At 40.6% G+C, this 7,871-nt stretch overlaps 1 long non-coding RNA gene across 1 annotated transcript in view; it reads left to right on the plus strand.

Moving 5' to 3' along the window:
• Positions 1-7,590: 7,590 nt before the first annotated feature.
• Positions 7,591-7,871, plus strand: part of LOC102376710 — a 95,004-nt gene continuing 94,723 nt past the window's right edge. Inside the window, exon 1 of the long non-coding RNA XR_324386.2 lies at positions 7,591-7,623. This is a non-coding gene — a long non-coding RNA (uncharacterized LOC102376710). The remainder of the gene's footprint in view (positions 7,624-7,871) is intronic.

Consider the following 7,871-nt stretch of genomic DNA (forward strand, 5'->3'; position numbering starts at 1 on the left):
TGTTTAGGGCATGTTGCAGTGCAGTAAGCCTTTTAGCAGCTCTAGGAAACCAGTGTCAAAGCCAGGGCATCTTTCAGTAGATACTTTATAAGGAAGGGGGAAAAAAAAAAGAAACAGCATCACATGCATCAGTATGCTTTAGAATTGGGAATTTTCATCTAGTCACCTGAACATTATGCACTCACACAAATACCTCCCTCTGTTTTAATAATAATTCAGGAAAAATAGCTTATTCATCCAAACCTATTGGGAAAGTGGCTGTTTTTTGTTTTGGAGGCAGGTGATCATGATCTGGTCATGATTCTGACCAAACCGGTCAGTCTGCAGACCTAGATTAAATCTCAGTGTTTTCTGTTCAGTATGGGTGCTTCCTGCAGTACAGCTGATCCTGTTTTATGTGCTAATAGTATCATTCCACTTGTCTGAGTGCAAGTCCTCCTGGTGTGATCAATGGTAGCACAGCATGTCCTCCATGGCAGGAGCTATTACTTAATGATTTACATAAGCATGTCAAGGAGTTGTACTTACGCTTTCGTCATACAATTTAATGACGATAAAAGCCCTCTTAGGTTATCCATGTCACCTCCTGCCATGTAGCCTCTGTTACGTTAACATAGATGTTAACTATTAATAATGCATTCATCTTCTGATGAACTAGCACTTATTTGTCTGTAAAACTCAGCCATAGATTCCCCTAGTTTTCTGGAGCTTTCACATTGTTGTTCCTTTCTGAATTTAAAAGGCAAGATGAACTTTTGAGTTTAAAAAAATAATCTTTAGCTATTGAGCTATTTCATTTTTTTTTGTCCTTGGCTCTCAGGGTGACAATTTGTCCTGCAGTGATGGAACAGATGGGGAGAAAGTATTAAGAAAATTAGATCAAATCATGCTATAATGCCATGAAGATGACTCAGTTCTATTATGATGTATTTTTACAAAAAAAAAAAGGACATTGAACAAAATGTGCTTTAACAAAAAAAGGTTTTTTTTTAAATGTCTTTTTAAAAGCTGAACAAACACTCTACATGATCTATAATTTTACCAAACACTGGGTGTTTTTTGTTGGATCTTTACATTATCTGTGAAGAGAAAAACTATATAGACAAAGAAGTTAGGAAGCTGAAATGTAACAGGTATTACTTTTGATTTCTGTAGATTTGGCACGTCAGTATACTTCTTAAAACTTGGTGCGGAGAGGGTGAATGCAATCCTTTTCTATTTTGCTTCCTTAAGCATGTGTACTCCCCCCATCCACTGTGAGCCTACTTTGTGTGAGGGCTACACGTTATTTCTTGAATACTAAGTACCTCTTAGTGACAGATGGGCACTGATGTTGGATTTGGCTGATGGTAGATATGAATGTAAATTTTCAAATGTTGGTATTTATACTTAAAACTAAGAAACGGTATCTAACCAGGGCCCTAGGCATTGTAAACCCTTCACATTTATTTCATATCTTATCCATGAGTGGTGATTTCCTCCCTGTCACATAATAAATATAAGTTTTGCAGCTAAATTTTGTCCTCATTACTTACTGCATGATGCCTTTTGATTTCAGTTGAAAATGCATATGCAAAATTATCAATGGTGTGCGTGGTGTTGTTGCAAGCTTGCAGGCTCTGTGGATGAACACTGATGAAGAAAAGTTTGAATTCATAAGAACTTAACCCCACTATAGTTGTTCTGGTAATCCTACTGTATGCCGTGTCTTCCCAGTGCTCACTTTCCAGTCGTCTGGCTCACTTTTCTTAAAAAGACTGTTCTGGCATTCACAAGGAGGCATAAAAGATCTTTTGATCATCTGACCCCATTCTAATGTCTGTAAGTGTATTGAGGTGGGAGATGAGCACACACTGTGGTTTTCATCTTGCTGTGATGAAGACAGTTCCACTTCAAGTAGCTCCCCCTTCTCCTACCTCCCCCCCAAAAAAGAAAAATCTGAACATACCTAATGCAAGAGGTATGCCATCAAAGTTTTCTTGTGATAGCTACGTTTAAATGAGACAACTGAGTTGACTGGTAGGCTGGGGAAAAACCCTTATGCATTCTTCAGTTTTTTCTCTTTAAAATTACACTTTCAGACTTTGTATCTATTTCCGCTGTAACGCAGATGCCAATAAAAACAGTGAGTATGAAACAGGCAGCTTACTTATGCACCTTTTGGGATCTTTGTTTCCAGCTCTTGATGCAAGCAAATCATCTAATGATGCCACTGTCTATTGCTTTAGGGGCAAAAATGGAGCTGTAATTTGGCATCTAATATGAAGCTATTTATTCTTAGCATGATGGAGCACAACGTGTATGTAATGAGCCATTGCCAGGTACATGTTCATTTCCATTTAAAGTGTGTTCTGTGCTAATAAACCATTTCACATTTTTACAGTTTATTTTATTTTTTAGCCTACAGCATTTCCTTTATATTTATTTTTAATAAAGAGCTGCCTCTCTGGGCACTTCAGGAGAAATAAGTTGCATGGAGAGTAAAAATGGAAAGAAAAGGTAGCTGCACATTTTTATGCAAAGAAAATCAATCAGTCTTTAATGAGACGCTCATTCATTTAAAAAATCAATTTTATTTATTTCTTTATTAATTATATGAATATAATTTTTGCATTTGGCTTATGTCTGGGCAGCCCTATAGACTGAATTCAACTATTTATCTCAGAATGGGTATTGCATGCGCAGCTGCACACAGCTTCCCCTGTAATAAATGCTCTTTACCTCTATGAGTAATGGGCAAATTTAGTCCCACTGCCTCATCCACTCCTTGGCCACTGGACAGAGTTTGTCAGGCAGGCTTCCAGTCAGAGCCCATTAGGATAGTATGTTTTGTAAGCATGGGAACATGTCCACTAGGAACTGCATTGAGACATCCCAAACAGCTATCTGATGGTGAGTATTCCTGACTATTATCCTGGAGTGAATACAAACCAGTTTTCCTATGCTAGATCAGTTCAGAAAGCAGCTGGATTTCCCCCACCCCTCACCAAATGCTTCAATTAAAGCATTAAAATAATATTTGATTTGGTTGATTTTTTTTTTCCAATTTTTTAGGTTTTCATAAAAATACAAAATGAATTTGTTTTGTTCTTGATGAAAACCTCAAAGCTTTGCAAAATATTCTGCTTCGCCATACATATTCTTAATAAAAAAATTTAAAGGGATGATTTCAATAGTTTTTCTGTAGAACACTGACAGTCTTCTCACCTAATCACCATGTTCTTTTACTACCTACGGACACTTCACATTTATATATGCCACAGAGAAGTTATGCACAACTCTTCTTAAATTGAAGGTCATTTTCTGTAACTTTGATTATGTCCAGGTAGAAGTTTTGATACCCCAGGTAACCTGTCCAGATACGTTCTCCCCAGTTCAACATTCCCCTGTTTCCCCCACAACCTACCTGTCTCACACCTCTTGTCTCCCATTCCCTCTGATCCTCACTGCCACCCATTTTCATTTTCACAGACCTGCATTTTGCATATTGGCTCTATTCTACTCAGAAGATCACACTAAACACCAGCAGACTCTCCCTAGGCCTGAAGAAGGGTGTTTGTGCCTGAACACTTGGAAAGAACAATTTTTCCAACAGTTTAGTTGGTCCAATAAGAGATATCGCATCTACCCAAAGAACCTTGTCTGCCCATGTCCTTAGACCAACATGGCTACTGCCAACAACCCTAAAGCATGGGAGCTCCCTTGATGCTTTTCCTGTTGATAACCATGGTGTTCTCCTCACTAACATTCAAGAACCATTCACAAGTCTGACATAAATGTAGTTTCTTCCTGAGAAGAGAATGAGTGCTTTGTTTGCCTACACAGGGCCACAGTATTTCCAGTAGATAGGGTCGCTTCATAAAGTGCTTTAAGATGGATTAAGTATGAAAAGGCATTAATGAAAATCCCAATTCTATTTTACTTTAACCACTCTTGCAGATAGGGTCTCTTGGAAGAGCACCCAAGCTCAGAAAGATAATTGTGCCTGAGCACTGAATTTTAAAGCAAAGCAGAAACAGGAGGGAAAACATCACAAGGGTTGAAGGGCTTAAGTTCCTTAAAAACTCAAAGAGAGGATTGCTATAGTATGTAATTCCTGTCTGCAACTGAATATTTTTTAGTATTTGTGGTTTGTATTTTTTGTAGAGGAGATCAAGCTGAATGAAATTTCTTTTCCTCCCTATTTTCAGAGCACGTAATGAGTGAAATGAGCACTGAATACCTCCTAAAAATCCTTTTTCTTACAACAATCCAAGAAGCAGATACCAGTGAGAGAGAGGCAGAATAAAATAAGAACCTTTGTTTTTTGAAGTTGTAGTGCCAGGTGAGCAGAACTTAATGACTTTAAAATAGGATTCTTCACACATCCATGCTGTTTACAGAAGTCGGCTCTTGCACTGAAGTCCTTTCTGATATTGTTTGACTGGTCATTTTTTTCAAATTCTAGTGTTGTTACATAAAAGTGCTAAAAAAAACATGTGAAGCCAGCTCTTTGAGAGGAAGGATGGGAGGGCTGAGACTTGAGCTTGGGTTAAGTTCCCCTTGACACCAAGTCACAATGTCACAATGCTTCCAGGCATGTCCTGCCCACTCTCTCCTGCTTATATGCTGCAAACCTGGAAGCAGTGGTGGTGAAGTTAGTTTGGCATGTTGTTTTACAGCTGTTCCTGACACCTCAGTTTTGGGCCTGCTGGGGAGCAGACTGTATTAACTGCTTAGAGATGTCCCAGAAGTCAGCACGGTTCTAGTTATTGATATATCATGTTTGATGACACACAAGGAGCCCTTAAGGGTTTGAGGCCTAGGGCTGCACAAATTTCCATCAGTTTAGTTAGACCAATGCAGGGGCATATCCAGGATTTGACATGGGTGTCAGAAGCAGCCACCCATACTGCAAGGATGGCTGCACTCCCATTCCCAACCTCCTCCCCACTGCCCACCCATCCATGTGGGCAGACTGTGTTGTGGGAGCCACTGGACATATTTAAAGTCTCCAAAGGGTAGGAATCTCTCCTGCCCTTACCCTCCATGCTCAAAGGCATGTCCTGTCCCCTCCCCTTCTCTTCTCTCCACTGCCTGCCATAACTGCTTTCCTTGCTTCTCAGGGAAGGGGAAGCTTCAAAGCTGCTCCTAGCCACTCCAGCCAGGCTGAGCAGTTGCTGCTTCAACTGGGAAGAGCACAGTGGCAACAGTGAGACTGGGTAGGAGAGTGGGTGCCCCCACCATGCTGGTCCCCCAGGAGCAGGTGCTGGGAGGGAGGCCCCCCAAGCCCATTGCCCCTGCCCTTGTCGCTGCCACTGACTGTTCCCAGCTGTGCCCAGGCCCCATACAACCTGGCTGGAGCCAGCAAGAATGGCTCTGAAGCTCTCCCCTTCCAGGGGATTGTGGAGAAAATAGCAGTGGCAGACAAGGGAGGAGGTAAGAGGAGGTAAGGGTGGGGGGGGCATAGCCATGCCTTTGAGCTTGGAGAAGGGGAGGATTCTTACATGCTTTAGGGATTTAAAATAAAAAGCTCCAAGATGCTCCCATGGCATGGTCCAGTCTGAACGGGGAGCAACCATACCATTGCACCCCCTCTGGATCCACCCCTGGACTGGTGCAACCTCTCTGTGTACACTTCTTGTGTGTGGACAAGGTTCCTTGGGTAAATCCAGTATCTTTCATTAGATCAACTCAAATAGTTGGAAGAATTCTTCTTTGCAAGCTTTCAGGTACAATTACCCTTCCTCAGGCAGAGGAAGCATCTGCAGATGGTCTGTGCTCTTCTTGGGTGCAGTAGTAAAGCAGCTAGAGGCCAGTACCTTTGCAAGAAAGCCAGTCAGTTAAAATGTAAATTGGGTCAGTCAATAGATGACAGACAGGTCAGGGTGGGAAGGGGAATGAATGTAGCTGTAGTCAAAGCTGGGGTAGAGGAGGGTGGAGTATGAATATAGCTGGTAAAAAGTAGAGGATTTACCTGGAGAGTCAGATGTTAGGCATGTTATAATGTGTAATAAATCTGATTTCTATATTTAGTCCATGATTTATTTGTATCCAGCAGGTTGATGAAGTGAAGATCATAGGCTTGTCTGTGAAGGTTGTTTTGTAAATTCCCTTTGAGTATTTTGGGTTTTTTTTACCAGCTATATTCATTCCTTTCCCCCCAGTTCCTGTCTCTCATCCTTTGACCACAGCTATATTCATCCCCCATCCTCCCCCCAGCTATTGACCAACTCAATTTACATTTTAACTGACTTTCTTGATATGTACTGGCCTCTGGCTGCTTAACCACACCATCGAGGAAGAGCACAGACTAACTGCAGAGGCTTCCTCAGCCTGATGATGAAGAGTATTTGTATCCAAACGCACGCAAAAAATAATTTTCCCAACTATTTGAGTCGGTTTAATAAAAGATATTGGCTTTACCCAAAGAACCTTGTCTCCCTATGTGCTTAGACCAACACGGCTACAACCTACACCCCTTGGGTGTAGACACTTTTATCTCAGTTTAACTGGAGTGTCTATGCAGTCTTTTGCAGCAAGTTAGCTTTACATCTAAGCAGTTTGACACTTCAGACAAAGCCTTAGAGTTGGCATTTTTTCTAACCTTTCCTTTTAATAGCTTATTAATTGCTAATAAGGATTGAGTGATACTCTTTAGCTTGTTGCACGCTAACAAGCCTTGTGTGAATTCATGGCACACTTGGTACTCTGCACTAACCCCCCTATGGGGGTGCTCTTAATGAATACCACAGGTGTCTCCATTTCTGAGCTCTCTTGCATTCAGTGCGAGGTAATTTCTCCCCATATAAACAGTCCCTTAGTCACAGATTCAAATTTTGCTGTGATAGGTCTCTTTTATCTTTATAATTGAAGTTCATTGAAAGCTCTAGTAAGAAAGGGCAGATCCCTTTGGGGGAGTGCAGTCCTGACCCCCAAACCAGGTTACAGTAAAAACAGTGGGAAGATTTTACCTAGTTTGGATAGATCCATTGTGAAAGAAGAAGCTATTTAGGATATGGTAGACCAGTTTGGCATAAATCCCTTTGACCCAAATGGATAAAAAATAGATGAGATTTCTATATGGATTTATGTACCAAAGTCTCTGAATGTCTGGACCTAGTGATTATTAAAATAGCTAGCATGTGATATTTGAGAATACAGTTTATTATAGCACTCACATAGCAATCTTTATAAGAAAAACAAATTGACATATCAGTACTTTGAATATAACTTCAGCTACACAGAGAGATTAAACTGAGGGTAGTTTGTTTAAACTACTGTAGTGTCTCTGAGCTGCTTTTGCTCTGCTTTTTAAATTGAGCCTTACCCAGAAGAAACCTCCCACTTCTGTTCTCTCCACACTCTCCTGTTTGGTCTGCCCAACAGCAGCTTTTGTGTTTCTGTATAACAAAGTTAATAGAAGAGAAGAATAAAGAAGCTTGTTAGCTATTGCCTGATTGCTAATAGGAACACGGTGATTCAGAGAGCTCTTCTCCTTTTACAAATTGCTGCTAGCCTCAAAAGAGGAGTCTCTGAGAAGCGCTTGGAGGTGGAGTTGTGTATCTTTTCCTGTAGTTTTTCAATCATTTGTTTTACTTCCCCCATCCTAACAAGATGCTGATGGTTTTTATCTTTTGTCTAGTGAGTTTTTCATACTAGTTGCCTCCTGAGTTCAGGCTTATCCTCTTAGGGATCTCATGAAAGGCAAATGGCTGCGTCACTGGTCCCTTCAGCAGTAAAGAAAATAGGAAATACAGCTTACCTTCTTGTACCGAGTCCCTAAGGACTCTATAATCTTATAATATTCTACCTGTCTCCTTATCCACACAGAATATAACTGTATTCTTGTGCTGAAATTTTATACTAAAGATAACGTCATTCTCTTTCCC

The sequence above is a fragment of the Alligator sinensis genome, unplaced genomic scaffold (genome assembly GCF_000455745.1).
Source record: "Alligator sinensis unplaced genomic scaffold, ASM45574v1 scaffold135_1, whole genome shotgun sequence".
Lineage (NCBI taxonomy): Eukaryota > Metazoa > Chordata > Crocodylia > Alligatoridae > Alligator > Alligator sinensis.